This window comes from Myodes glareolus, chromosome 18 (genome assembly GCF_982192425.1).
Source record: "Myodes glareolus chromosome 18, mMyoGla1.1, whole genome shotgun sequence".
Lineage (NCBI taxonomy): Eukaryota > Metazoa > Chordata > Mammalia > Rodentia > Cricetidae > Myodes > Myodes glareolus.
The window spans coordinates 44259951-44276032 of record NC_142043.1 but is presented as its reverse complement, the minus strand read 5'-3'; the positions used below and the strand labels follow the sequence as shown (position 1 = coordinate 44276032).

Here is a 16082-nt window from a genome sequence, read left to right as displayed (position 1 = left end):
ATCAAATCATTATTTCTCTGATGTAAGTATTTGCATGGACACATCAGTGATTCCCTTTTTGATCTTTACCGTTATTCCTCTGTGATTCTTTGAGGTTGGGCTCTTCTAATATTTCTATGTCCTTGAAGTGCATCATTAGGTTTCTTGGGGATATCTAAGATTTGATGACCATGAATTCATAGTGTTAGACCTGTGTCCTAACGTTGATTCAATTTCCATTTAGCATTGCCTGCAAACAAGAAAAGTAGGTGGACTGAGACAACACATCATGGGCAGCCCCTATGATGAGGATATGCTTGAAAAATATTTCAGGATCTTAACACCTCTAGCTGTAGTTTCTTTCAGGGAGGTGAAACTTGCCTACCACATTCCCACAAAAACACAGGTTGCTGTCAAGATTCTTAGGAAAAAAAGCAATATTCTGGGTGAGACCAACTCTGAAGCAAAGATCCTTCAGTCTTTGGAACACAGTGACATCATTCATTTTTTTCACGTCATTGACACACGGTCAAGGACTTATATAGTGTGTCAGGAGTATGTGGCAGGAAAAGACCTGAAGGTGTTCCTCAGTGAGGTTGGGTATGTAAAGGAACAAGAGGCTAGACCCATCTTCCAACAGGTCGTTTCTGCGATTTACTTTCTTCAACAAAGATGCATTGCTCATCGCGATATTAAACTGAAGAATATCCTTTTTGACAGAGATGGCAACGTCAAGCTTTGTGATTTTGGTATGGCAATTTAGCATGCAGAGGGGCAGATGTTGATGAAAGTCTGTAGTTCCTTGCTCTTTATGGCTCCAGAGATGTTGGCAAGGAAACCTTATGATGGGCTGGCTGTTGACATGTGGAGGTTGGGAGTCCTCCTATATGTACTGGTCACAGGACAATTTCCATACACAGAAAACACACTACATGGTATGCATAGGTTCATCATCAGCACAATGTATCCCATTCCCTTCGACTTGTCAGAACCCTGTTTCACCATCATTGAACAATTACCCACAATCACCACCAATAAGAGAATAACAATATGTCAACTTCAGCAAAGACCATAGCTGGGCCCCATTAAAAAATATACATCTTTTACAACTAAAGATATCCTTCCAAGGCTGGTAGAGACTATGTGCACTATGGGCTATGACTTGGAAGTGATTTTGTCATCCCTAAGACACAGGCAACCAAATGAATTTACAGCAACTTTTAATATTCTAAAACACAACTTGAACTGTGAGGACAGTTATCAGCAAACTGAGCATCCCTGTTTAAAGAGCAGCCACATAGGTGCTCATCACCCCCTTTTCCCTTTGAAGAGGAGAGCCAGTGAACCAGCCCTTCCAACAATTAGAGGAGCTGGGAAGAGACAATCTAAAGAAGAGGGTGTAGAAGAATGACGCAAGAGATGCCAAAGTCTTTTCAAGCTCAACAAATACTCCTGCCTGGAGCTGAAGCCTGGTTCAGAAGAGACAGTCCCAGAAGAAGATGTTTTGAAGACTAATGCTATCAAGCATGCTACTGGGGCCATTGGAGACAACATGAATTCTCCATACAGCTCACCTGGTGATATCTCCTTATGTGAATCAACCTTGGATGGAAGACTCACATGGTTTATGAACATTGACTTCTCGACAGAGGAACCATCTATGGAGCCCAATATGCCCAATGTCCAGCCTCAGATTGGATCCACGACCTCTGCATCCAGGTCATTCAAGAGCTGGAAACGGATGTGGAAGCAAATTTCCTATGTACTCTGAGCACTGTTGATCTGTGTCATGCCCATTCCTCTGTGAAGTCTCAATTTTTATGTAAGAACAAAGAAAAGTGATGATAGTGTAATCGATACGTGTCCAGTTGCTTTGGCCACCAGTGTTCCCTTCCATTGTGTTTTAACTGTGTCATATTAATAAATATCTTTATGTAAATTACAAAAGTACACTCTCTTTCCTTTATCTCTCTTTCTGAAAACACAAACAGAAACAGAAAAGTGTAGGTGACAGCACTCATTAGGCATGCCCTGCCTTACACAACAAGTGTACCACACATAATAGAGTTCTCAGTCTTGCTGGGTAGCCTCCCTCTACAGTAAAACCCAATATATGCATACATATCTACATATCAGGGCCTGTGCTTTAATGCTTCTCCATTAATTTAAGGCCCACTAATATAAACCCAAATCTTTGTTACAATGTCCTATATAACCCCCTGCTTGATCATCATGGTCACCATGTTCATACATGGCACAAGGCACATTCTGCTACATTTATCTACAATTCCAGCTCACACATTCACATAGATGGCTAAGTATCAGGTTGTACACTGTAGCCCCTCTGCGATTAACCACTATCATGCAATTAACTACTATCACATGACAGGGTAGGGGTCAGATACTACTGTATATTTCCTCCCCTATAACTTAGACAGATATGTTTTAACTCCTACTTGGTAAAAATTTTCCATAAAACACACCCACAAACATACACACACACATGCACACACACAATCACACACATACTCACACAAAACTATGTTAGTTAACACAGTGAAGATTATCGGTTTCTCTTCCTGTGATGAGACATCTTGACCACTTAAGAAGGAATAGATTTAACTGGATGTCTTAAAGTTTCAGACGTTTAATTGAGGATCTTCATGTCAAGCCATTGTGGCATGCAGGCATACATGGTGCTTTGCAATGAGCTGAGAGAATATCAGGAGTTGCAATTTGATCCTACAGACAACAGGAAGTTTTGTGGGACACTGGACATGGCTTGAGTAAATTTGCCACCTCAAGGCCCACCTCTATAGTGACACAGTTTTCACAACAAAGTCACAGCTACCAAAAAAGGAACACCTCCTAATAATGCCTCACACTGGAAATTTATGGAGGCTGGTTCCATTCAAACTACCACATTTCCTCCCTATCCCCTATAAACTTGTAGCAATATCATAATGCAAAATTCATTTTCTGCTACTTCAAAATCCCCCATGGTGTATCACAGTCTCAACAATGTTTTGTAGTCTAAAGTTGAAAGTCTCTTCTGAGGAGGATCATACAAACTCTTAATTCCAATCTTCTTTAAAATTAAAAATCAAAAGCCATATCTCAAATATTTTTAACATATAATGGCACAGGTTATGTATCACTGTCCAAAACATAGGGAAGAGTACATTGTGAGGAAATACTTGACCAAAGCAAGATAAAAAAAATCATCAGTGCTTACTCCAAACTCTGCACATTTATGTCTGATGTCAAAACGCTCTTCAGAACCCAACTTCTTTCAGTCTCATTGCCTGCAACATAAATTCTATGTTTTCCTTTTTAATGATGATTTTAACACAATTTTGTCTTATTTTACAGAGCTATCCAAGTTCCCACTCCTTTTTTTCCCATCCCACACAACCTCAATCCCTGTTTCCATCCAAACTTCAAAAAGGGTAAGGATCTCAATTGGGGTCAACAAAGTCTGACACTTCACTTCTAAAAGGGCCTTCCCTCCCTTATCAAGACTGAGCAAGGAAACCCCCCAAAGAGAATAAGTATATTGATAAAAACCATGATGGTGATACCCACAAAAATAGCTGATCTAAGTCTGTGAGAGCCCACTGACTCTGGACTGATAGCAAGGGAACCTACAAAGGGCCAAACAAGGACCACAGAATGGGGGGAGGTGAGGTACTGACTGCAAGGGAGCCTGCAAAAAACAAATTAGAACCCCTGAATGTGCTGGAGAGTCATGAAGATTGGGCCACTGACTGTGGAACCAGAATTTATCTCTAGTGCTTTAACTTTTAACATACTATTTTCACTTTGGCTGGTGCTACACCAGAGAAGCAGCTGCCCTTGGCAGATAACCAATGGTTCTGGCATCCACAAAATCTCTGTGTATTCTAGGCAATACAGGCTTCAAGTTCCCACCTTCACACAATTTCACTGTAGCCTTCCATTGAAGGTCACACGTGACAAATGCCTGAGCTCAACTGCTTTCCGAAGGTGGAAGGAGAGATACTAAAATGCTGTTCTTCTACTTTTGACTCTAATGCCACAAGCATGTAGCTAAGGCTGACAGGTTCTGTTACTAGCTGGATCATGCTCACTGGTTTAATTACACCTTCACCCATTTTCGTTTTTTCTTTGTTTCCTTCACTAACTTTGCTTGACTCCTCAGGAATTTGCTGTGAATACTGTGCTTGCCTAAATCTCAGAGATCCACCAGCCTATACCTTACTAGAGTTGGAATTAAAGGCATGTGCCCAACACCTGGCTCAGAGATTTTCTTTAACTTTTTTTCACTGGTTGTCCTCACTTAAGTGGATTTATCTTACCCTGAGATCATCACTCCCTTTTTTTCATATCTTAATGTGTTTTTCTCCTTAAACACAAGATTTAACTCCATTCAACTTCTTTCCTGGTGCTCTTTTCAACCTAAATTTTCTACATCTTTTATTTTTTAAATGCTCAGTTTGCCTGTTTTCATTATAAATACTACTTAAAGTCACTACTAACAATAGCTTGACAGAGACTATTCTACTGTTTTGTGATTTGTGTGTGTGTGTGTGTGTGAGAGAGAGAGATTTCCTCTGCAAGAAGGATCAATTCCAAACTCCTCCCTTCAGACTTAGGCAGACTCTTCAGAAAAGAGAAAACCCAGATACTTCTTCATGAATATATAACAAGAATTTCTAGGGTGTCTACTAATGTTATTCTCTAAAACCTCTCAATGCAGTCACACACAGCTCAAATCCCACTCAGCACCACTGTCTTCTTTTCTCCTAATTCTATGCCCTAACTAGGAGCACTTAAACCTTTGAACTGCTTTTCTAATCCACAGTAGCAAATTCCATATTCCTTCATCAGAAACATGATCTCACCTATCACAGCAAGACTCCAGTTCTTGGCATCATTTTCCATATTAGTTATGGTTCTGTTGCTGTAAAGAAATCTCATGATAATTGCAACTCTAATAAAGGAAATCATTTGACTTGGCGGCTTACACTCTCAGATGCTTTGTCCTTTGTCATGATATCGCAACACTGTAGTGTGTAGACAGTCATTCTACATACATGTTAATTCCTGGCAATAGGAAGTGAATTGAAACACTAACAATGGTTTGTACATGTATGAGTCGTCAAGGCCTGCTTCCACTATGGCACACTTCCTCCAACAAGACTATACCTACTCTATCAACCCACAACTGCAAATGCCTTTCCTATTAGTATATAGGAGGCAAATGCTTCAAAATACCACAAATGATATCCTGACAAACAGATCAGGTCTAGGAAGGTAGAGAACTACACACATACACACACACACAAACACACACACACACACACACACACACACAGAAATGGATACATTTCTAGTTTTCTGGCATGCTGGGTAAAAAATCCATGAAGGTGCCAGCAATGTCACCAGCCACAAAACAACCCAGCTCTGTAATAGCAAGATACTATCACCCTGTGGCTTTCTATGTCATTAAAAATTGGAGTGCTGAAAAATCCTTGCTTTCTAGAACTGATTCTTTTGATGTTTGTGTGCTTGCTTGTTTGTGTTTTGAGACAGGAGTTCTCCATAGCTTTTGAGCCTGTCCAGGAATTAGTTCATGTAGACTAGAGTTGCCTGGCACTAACAAAGTTCCAACTTCTTCTGCCTCCTGAAGGCTGGGATGAAAGGCATGTGCCACCACCACCTGACTAGAATTGATTCTTAACTGAGGCTTGATCACAGTCATGATGAAAATAACCAGGGCTCCTTTGTGGGATAGATGGTGAGAAAAAGAAAAAAAAACCTGATAAAACCACTGTTGGTTTTGATAAGAGAAGATTGATTAGTTTCTTGTGGTGAAAATACAAAGAGGCATTATAAGTAATGTCAGATACTAGTCCATAAGGGTACAGCCTGCAGCTGTGCCTTTTCTTTGTACATTGGAGTCACTGTTTAGATGTTTTGGAAACTTGATTTTTGTTAAAGAAACCAGAACCTCACACTGGAAAGTAGACAGGAACATCAACAAATGGTGCTGGTCAAACTGGACGGCTTCATGTAGAAAAATCCAAATAGATTCACATTGATTAACCTGCATAAAACCTAAACTCACATAGATCAAGGATCTCATCATAAAAAACAGATACACAGATCCTGATAGATGAGAACATATAGAGTATCCTTGAACTCTTTGGCACAGGAAAACCTACTGAACAGAACACCATTAGCATACATACTAAGATCAACAGTTAATAAACTGGAACTTGTGACATTGAAAAGTGTCTGCACATCAACAGACACCACCACTGAGACAAAGAGGCAACCTACAGATCAGGACAAGATTTTCAATAACTACATATCCAATAGTGCGATAATATTCACAATAAATAAAAACTGAATATCTGAATATAAAAAACCAGTAACCCACCTAAAAATGGGGCAAAACATAAACAGAGAATTTTGAAAGAGGAAACTGAAATGAATGTAAAATAAAGAAATTTTCTGAAGCCCTGCATGACTGGTAGAAGCCTCAAGCAGGCTGACCCACTCTGGTGCCATCAGGGCTTAGATCTGGTTTTTCAGTCCACACACCCCGACAACTACTCCATCTACAATCTGCTGGAGCACATGGAGGAGCTGGAGCTGTAGAAGCAGTTGTCATCCGTAAATAAGGGACTTTGGTCCACCAGGAAGCTTCTAACTTAGAAGTGCTGTGGTTGCAGTCAGCACTGCTTGCTTTCTTGGGAGACTCACATAGTGGGTTTGGGTTATGGGTGGGGTGGGACAGTAGTGCTGTCTGCAGAACAAGCATAAAGGTAGAGCCTGGTAAATATTAGAGAGGAAGACATCAAGGGAAGAGTGGTAGCTGGTAGCCTGGAATTCACAGGGAAAGTTTCATGGCCCCGACCCAAAGCCGTCATCAATAGGATCACCCTTTCTCTGGGAAACAGCAGGTTGTCTGAGATTATCCCCAGTGATGATGTTTTATTTATTGTCCATATGAAAGCAGAAACTGTCAGATGGTGATGATTCACATGTTTAATCTCAACATTCTTCAGACAGAGTCATTAGAACGGATTATGAGTTCAAGGCTACCCTGGTTTACAATTCGAGTTCCAGGTGAACCAGAGCTGTTACACATAAACCTTCTCTCAAAAGTCAAAAATTCCAAAAGTCAAAGAGTCATAAAGCCAAAAAGAAGAGAGAGAGAGAGAGGAGGAGGAGGAGGAGGAAGAAGAAAGAGAAGGAGAAGGAGAAGGAGGAAATGGGAAAGAGATGAGAAGAGAAGAGAAGAGAAGAGATAGAGAAGAGAAGAGATAATTACTAATTGCATTGTAAAACTTACTGGACGAAGAATATGCTATGTGACACACTGCAGTTTTCTAATGTGTTTAAGGCCTGAGTGGGGAGATGAACCATGAACATCTTCATATTAAATCAGAAAGCATAAAGAGCTTGATGAAGGTTAGGCTCCTCAATCTCAATACTCTCAGTAACCCCGCTGAGGGAATACTGTCATCGTGATGGCTGTTTTTCGTTGTTTCCTTGATTACATTTGGAATGAACTACAATCCAGAAATGGAGGGCACACCCATAATAGATCATTTTTGATTAGTTTGTTCTCAATCTCAACGAGGGAAAGACACTCTTTCGATGATTGAAAATTGAGGTAAAACACATGCCTTTTATCCAGTTCTTGATGCCAGAAGACGCACCTTTAATTTTGGCCATGCCTTGTATGGAAGATTATATAAATACATAAAAGGAGGATTTTGCTCATTTTCCCTTTTCCCTTGCCTTTTTAGCAAGTCCATTCCTACACTGGAATGAAAGCCAACTTCTTGTGGATTTCAGAAGATATTGAAGACCAGTTAGAAGCTACAGCCTTGTCAACTGAGCAACTCCTGGATTTTGCAACTTTCAATTCATGACTAGCCATTGTTGGATTAGCTGGACAGCAGCCTATAAATCATTCCAATAAATTCCAAGAAGTAGAGAAATTGATTGGATCATCGTATAATGTATTCTGATACTATAGAGAATTCTGTGTAATTAGTCACCAAAGTTCTACCACATGAATTTACCCAAACAGGTCAAAACTGGTACTCTAATGCCCAATACGATAGGGACCTGTCTCATTAAATCAACCACAGTGGTTTTCTAAGCACTATCTCAGGATTTTGAGCAGTAGTGACAATTAGCTAGTGCTGCTTGGAAAGCTTTGAAAGTCATAGCGGTGCAACTTTATAGGAAGTATATCACTGCTGGATAGAGAAATTCTAAGGCAATGTCACCAGCCACAAAACAAACCAGCTCTATAAGGAGCAAGATGTTTCTAGCCGCATGGCTTTCTATGTATGTTGAAAATCTGAGTGCAAAAAATTCTTCCTTTCTAGAACTGTTTTTTTTATTGTTTGTTTTGCTTGCTTGTTTGTGTTTTGAGACAGGGTTTCTCTGTATCTTTGGAGTCTGCCAAGGAATTAGTTCATGTAAACTAGAGTTGCCTGGACTCACAAAGTTGCTCCTGCCTCTGCCTCCTGAGTCCTGGGATTAAAGGAGTGTGCCGCCACCATCTGACTTGACTTGATTCTTAACTAAGGCTTGATCACAGTCATGATAAAATAACCAGGGCTCCTTTGTGGTGTAGAAGGTGAGAAAAAAAGAAAAAAACCAATAAAACCACTGCTGGGTTTGATAAGAGAAGATTGATTGGTTTCTTGTGGTGAAAATACAAAGAGGCATTATAAATAATGTCAGATACTAGTCCATAACGGGCACATCAACATTGATCACCATTCAGAAAAAGAGGTTGCCTACAGATCAGGACAACATTTTCAATAACTACATCTCCAATAGAGGGATAATAGTCTCAATACAGAAAACTCAATAACCAGATGAAAAGAAACAGTAACCCACATAAAAAGGAATAAAACCAAAACCAGAGAATATTCAAAGAGGAAACTGAAATGAATGTGAAACAAAGAAATTTTCTGAAGCCCTGCATGACTGGTGGAGGCCCAAGCAGGCTGACCCACTCTGCTACCAACAAGGCTTAGATTGTTGGACCTTAGAGTCCAAACACTGAGGAGGATTTGCCTCGAGAGTCCATCTCTCACACCACAGCCGATGTAGAAGCATGAGGATTTTATTAATTCTGTCATTACAGGGTCCCTCAGCATTTGGGAAGCAGAGAGACCTCAAAAAGCTGGTACAGGCTACTTCTAAAGGAGAAGGCCACAGAAGCAAGGAAGGTTGTTCTTTGACTATTATGATTGGGTTATTTGAAAGGGCTTTTACCAATATTTGACTGGAGAGCTGTTGCCAGATCAAATGAGGTAAGAGGTAATTTTGACCCTATTTCACTGGGATTTAATCAAAACATACATGTATAGGTAATTGTTCAGGAACTGAGTCAACATCTTAAAGGTTATCTTGCCCCAATTTCTTTAGAACATACGTGCACTTGTAGCTGTTAGGTCCTTGGTTCCCAGGGGAGGAGGGAAAGCACTATGGCACAGAGGCTGAGAGGGTTCAGAATTGTCAGAAATGGCTTCAGAATTGTCTTAAAGTTTTACAAGATCCAATGCTTTCAGTCCACACACATCAACAACTACTCCACAAGCTGCTAGAGCACATTGAGAAGCTGGTTCTGCAGAAGCTGATGTCATCCTTAAATAGGACAATTCTTTGATGTACCCAGAGCTTGTAACTTGGAGGTGCTGTGATTGCAGTAAGTACTGCCAGCTCTCCTGGGAGATTCAGCTGGTGGGATTTGGGGGTGGAGGTGAGGGTGGGACAGTGGTGCTGTCTTCACCTACAAGCCTAAAGGTTGAGCCTGGCAAACCTTAGAGCGCAAGACCTCAAGGAAAGAGAGGTTGCTGGCAGCCTGGAATTCACAAGAAAACTTTCATGGTCCTCACCCCAAAGCCCTATCAAAAATAGGATCACACTTTCTGTGTAATATCTGAGACGAACCCCAGGGCTGATCAGGTATTTATCATCGATAAGAAACCAGAAACTGTCAAATGGTGGTGATTCACACCTTTAATCCTAACATCCTTCATGCAGAATCATTCAGGTTTGACTGTGAGTTCAAGGCTAACCTGGTTTATACATTGAGTTCCTGGACAACCAGAGCTGTTACACACATAAACCCTATTTCAAAAGATAAAAAGGCAAAAAAGCCATAGATCCTAAAACCCACAGAGCCAAAAATAAAAGTAATGGAAGAAACTAATGAAAAGAAAAGATAAAGCCCAATGCCTAATTGCACTGTAAACCTGACTGGACAGTTTTCTAAAGGGTTGAGTGGTCAGATGAACCACTAACACTTTCAAATTAAATCAGAAAGCACAGACAGCAAATGATGAAAGCCAGGCTCCTTACATACATGGATCTAATATACTTGGAAAGTAGAAAATATCAAGATTACAGATTGGCGAGATGGCTCAGAGGTTAAGAGCACTGACTACTCTTCAAAGGTAGGTGAGCCATTCTGTGGTTCCCAGCAACCACAGGATGGCTCACATGGTGGCCCATCTGTAATGAGATCTGATGCCCTCTTCTGGCCTGAAGGTGTACACGCAGGCAAAAGACTGAACACAATAAATAATAAAGAAAACATTTTAAAAAAAGAAAAAAATCAAAATCTCCCGATAAATTGTGAACATGCCGATCATGGGAGAGGGTAGAAAATGAGGAGAGAGAAAGGGAGGAGAGTAAAGAAAAAAATATATCAATGAAAACAATTAAAACCATGAAATGACAAATGGAAAAGTAATGGGGATATGAATTTGAAAATGGAACACTAAATAGGGTACACAAATCTATAGCACATCAAGCTATGTTGTGACATATAGAGTTGATTGCTGATTATCTTACTTCATGATATATCAACCAAAGAATATCTGGCTTTAAATATGAACATGATATATTTACTGTTTCTTTCTTTATTATTTATTTACTTACTCTATTTATTTATTAGATTCTCTAATATTAAATATTCTAACATTAATTACATTAAAGCATGTTATATCACATGTACAGAAAAGGCCAAAATACACATCCATAAATGCTCACAGCTGGATTAGATAATTAATATAATTGAAGAGCACTTGGAAATCTAAAAGTGTTACGTAAATTTTTTTAAAACAATTGTAGGGCTTTCCCTCATATGAGTTTGCAGGTACAAATAAAATAAAGAACATAAAAATGCTTAGACAGATTGCTGATTTCTATACAATATTTTTCCAGATACAACAGAAATGTGTACCTTAATAATAAATGATGGTTGAAGATGTTGCCAAATCTTTTATAGTTAGATTTCCTTTGATATTAGTTTGCATGTCCTCAAAGAGTACTGTAATAAGACCAGGCTTTAACTGACTGGTTGTGCAATAAAAGTTTCTTCTAATAGAAAAACCACCATGAAATTGAAAAAATTACTTCACTGACAAGAATTATCGAGGTTCTACAGTGTATTTTGTCCTGATTTCAAAGACTTCTGATACATACAAATGTTTAACCACATTGATCATATTCATATATTTTCCTCAAGTATGTATTCTTTTATGATTCTGAAGATTATTGCAACTTAAAAAGGCATCATTACAGTGACTGCATTCACAGGGTTTCTCTCCAGTTTATGTTCTTTTATGCTCTTGAAGATCATTTGATATGAAAAGGCTTCACAACACTGACTATATTCTTAGGGTTTCTCTCCAGTATGATTTCTTATATGCCTCTGAAGACTACTGTGATATGAAAAGACTTTACCATGCTGACTGCATTCGTAGGGTTTCTCTCCAGTATGTGTTCTGTTGTGTCTTTGAAGATGACAGGGATGTGTAAAAGTTTTACCACACTGATTACGTTCATACGGTTTCTCCCCAGTATGTGTACTTTTATGTATTTGTAGTCGAGTCTCACAGGCAATGGCTTCATCATGTTGAATATGTTCACACCCTTTTTCTTCTATAAAACTTCTTTCATATCTGTCAAAGTGACTGTTATGGAAAGAGATTAACACATTAACTATATTCAGAAGGTGTCTTGGCACATGTAATAGCATTAAAACATTCATTATACTTTAAATCCTTATATCTGCCTGAATTACTTTACCATTTAGTCTCTTCTATTATGTACAGAATGTTCCTCTTGCCTGTACACCTCCATGCCATTGGAGGGCATCAGATCTCAATAGCAATGGTTGTGGGCCACCATGTGATTGCTATGAGTTGAACTCAGAACATCAGTGCTCTTAGCTTCTGAGACATGGTCTAATTTTAAAGAGAAATCAGAACTTTAGGTTTTATCATGTCATTTAAGCTCACGTTTTCCCTTTATTAAAGGATGTTGTGCATCTTTGAAGATGCCTTTGATGGTAAGAGCTTTTATTACATGGTTTACTATTGGAACATCATATTTTGTATGAGATTTTTCACAAATGTAAAGAGAACTGGCAATATCATAGAATTAACGAACTTATATGCAAGAGTGTGAGTCATACTACATTTGCAAAGTGACTCAAAACAAACAGAACTGTCTACAAATACCTAGTATTCATAAGACTTCTGCAATGTTAGATTGTTGATGTATGCCCATTGAAACTGGAAAATCTACTACTTATGAACTTAAATCACAATAAAAAGTCTAGTTAGAGACAACTACATATCTTCTAATTGTTCTGTGAGAGATAGTGTAACTTCTTCCATATCCCTCTGCTCATATGATTTCTATCCAGACTGACATACGATATCCCTATTAAAGGAAGAACAACAAATCAAAGGTTTCCACATTGAATTTACACAGTTTGATCTCTGTTCCTCTTAGACATGTGGTATAGGGATTATGGTTTTTCCACAAAAACTGTCTCTTGACTGCATCTGCCCATCTCAAAAAACTTAGCTTAGTCATCACCAGTATATGAGGCACATTAGCTTTTCTACGGACTGCTTGCTTACTAGATGATTTGGGATATATGCTTATCACCGGTTCAAATTGAACAACTATTGTAATATGAGTGATATGAAACTAAAATGATTTGCAGTTCTACAGCATAGCTCTCACTCAGTTGTGATTCAGATGGTGATAACTTTCCTTGTTTTCTTTCTTACTACCTTGCAAACACTACTTTCATGCCTGACGTTGAGCTGTATGGCTTTTTGAGAATTTAATAATGATCAATCCACCTTAAGCTGTACTTATTTACATCTCAGCATTTCTTTTAAAAATCCAGGGCACATTTAGCTTTTCTCAGACACACACTTAAATAATCTTGCTTATTCAAGTTACCTTCCATGTCCTCTAGAACTTTGAGAATGCTGTTCAATATGTTGATCTTCCCAAGTGTATCCAAAAAATAATACCAGAAAATATGCAATATGTTATGGGGAAATTGTGCAAAATTTACTATCATCTTCAATGAACATTAGCACCATGGATGATTTATTCACCATACTCTTTCTCTTTCTCAATCCACATTACAGAAGACCCTCAATAACCAGGAAACACTTGTCCCCTTGTGTTAAAACATGAGTAAATTTCACCATCTTACCAATAGCGGTAAAGTTCGTAAAGATCTCCAGCATCACATCCTTGTAGAGATTCTTCTGGAAAGGGTCCAGCAAAGCCCACTCTTCCTTAGTGAAGTTCACATGCACATCATCATAGGTCATTGTATTCTAAAATATCCCATACATGTGGAAAACAAAAGGTGTGATACCAACAACATTGTAAATGCATACAGTATGATCTTCTAATTCTGGGGATTCTTGCATTTGTTTCGTGACAGGGACTTTATTATGCCATCATCACATCACTACAGAATGAAACTGAATAGGAAGTTCACCTCTGTCATTTCTTCAACCTTTAAATGGGATTCATCTTGCAAAAGAAGTGCAGTCCCCAGTAAACATCAGTGAAATTGTTTGACGTATAACTAAAAACAAAATATAATAGGCTTTAATAGGTATTCACTCATGCCTTTAATACTAGCACTTAGAAGGCAGAAGCAGGCCTATCTTTCTTTCTATGTGTTAGATTGATATTTTGAATGGAAACAAGGTCTAAATATGTATTTTTGTCAAACACAGATGCCTATTACAGAACTGCAGTGAAATCACACACTAAGAATCCATGTCCTGTAATGTTGCATCTTTTTTGTATACCGGACCAATAGAACCTCAAAAATTCACCCAAATTTTGAGTCTACATTGTAATGCCCCATGCCATGCTTGGAACAGAGTTGCAGCAGATTCAGAATGAAGTTGTTTCCTTGGACAAAGAATCTCTTTCTCTATTCCTACCATATACTGAAGGCATTGAGGATGCCTTCCTAGGCATCCTATTCTGAGGTTGAGCCTTCTCTACAATGGTGCTAAACACCTTGAAATGTCCTTTCTCTGTTTCATCACACAACTGCCTTCTGTAACAATCAAGTGCCAATTATCTCTACAAAACAGAAGTGTAAGTCTGCTATAGTTATAGGTTGTATAATAAACACATGTGTTTTCTGATGGACATAGGTGAAGCCTTGTATAGGATTTTTGAGCCTCTAGGTTTGTGACTTATATGGTAAGAACCACTACTCTAAAATGATATGAATGTAGAAATACATAAATTTGTTCTTAATAAAAATAAGATAAAATTCTTTTGTGTGTGTTTTTTTTTAATAAAGCTATATATTTTCCTCTGCACTCCCCTTCTCAAACTCCCATGGTCCCCAAGCTACCAACTTTTGCAGGAGATCTTTTCTTTTCTAAATGTCATGTAGATAAGATCCATGTTTGTCTCTCTTAGGCTCCTTGTCGTTTTCTAGGTTTTCGGGGATTGTGGGTCGTTTTTCTAATTGATTTTTATTGAGCTGTACATTTTTCTCTGCTTCTCTCTCTGCCTCTTTCCTCCCCTTCAACAGTCTCCCAAGTTCCCCATGATCCCAGTTTATTCAGGAGATCTTTTCTTTTTCTACTACCCTTGTAGATTACATCTATGTACATGTCTCTTAGGGTCCTCATTGTTGTCTAGGTTCTCTGAAGTTTTGATTTGTGATCTGATTTTCTTTATTTCATGTTTAAAAACCACTTATGAGTGAGTACATGTCATAATTGTTCTTCTGGGTCTGGACTACCTCACTCATAATGATGTTTTCTAGCTCCATCCATTTTTCTGCCAAATTAAGATGTCATTATTTTTTTCTGCTGTGTAGTACTCCATTGATTAATGTACCACATTTTCTTTATCTATTCTTCAGCTGAGGGACATTGTTTCCAGGTTCTGTCTGTAACAAACAATCAAACAATGTTGCTAAGATACAGTTGAGCACATGTCTTAGTGGCACAATTGAGCAGTAATACCACTTTTAGTTATATATTCAAAAATGTTTTCTAATTGTATCTAAAAGCCAATTATGAGTGAGTACATGTGATATTTTATAATAAAATTCTTAGTGAATGGGAAAGAATATAAAATAGAAACAATACAGTTTAGAGCAGCAATAGAGTTAAAATGAAATTTAAATAATTATGCCACAATTGACTTGTTAAAAAGATAAAAAGTATTGTAAGAGCACTTAGCTAAACTCAATTTGAAAAAGAGGAGGAACTTTCCTTAATGAGAAAAGCCCAGAACATTGTCTGTATAATTACATGACATTGTCCCATGTAAAATTTTAGCTGCTGAGTTCCTGAAAGCTGACAAAGAGTGACAGCCAATGGCCTGTGTCTCAAACCTCTCAGCAGACTTAACTGTGTCAGCCAGGACCGCACACATCTGCATGGGAGAGTCTGCTACTTGAAATCTAATACTCAGTGGTTAAAGGTACTATCCCAATATTGTAAGCCCACCAATAATACCTGCAATTATTCACATGGAAGGAATTAATACATGCTGAGAAATTACACAGACAGTCCCTAGCCATACCCCATCAGGTTCCTCTCTATGATCTAAAGCTCTGTGATCTAGGTATTGTGTAGTCTGTTTTTCATTGTTATGTACACAGGACACTGCCCTTCCTCTTCTGATCTGAAGGGAGAGTCAGGCTCCGCATGCAAATCCTCTTTTTTATTTTGTTCCTGCAATGGACAGTACATGATGTGACCTCAACTGGT

At 38.5% G+C, this 16082-nt stretch overlaps 1 pseudogene; it reads right to left on the bottom strand.

The window, feature by feature from the left end:
• Positions 1-13652, bottom strand: part of LOC148119134 (uncharacterized) — a 79256-nt pseudogene extending 65604 nt beyond the window's left edge.
• Between the last annotated feature and the right edge of the window lie 2430 nt (positions 13653-16082).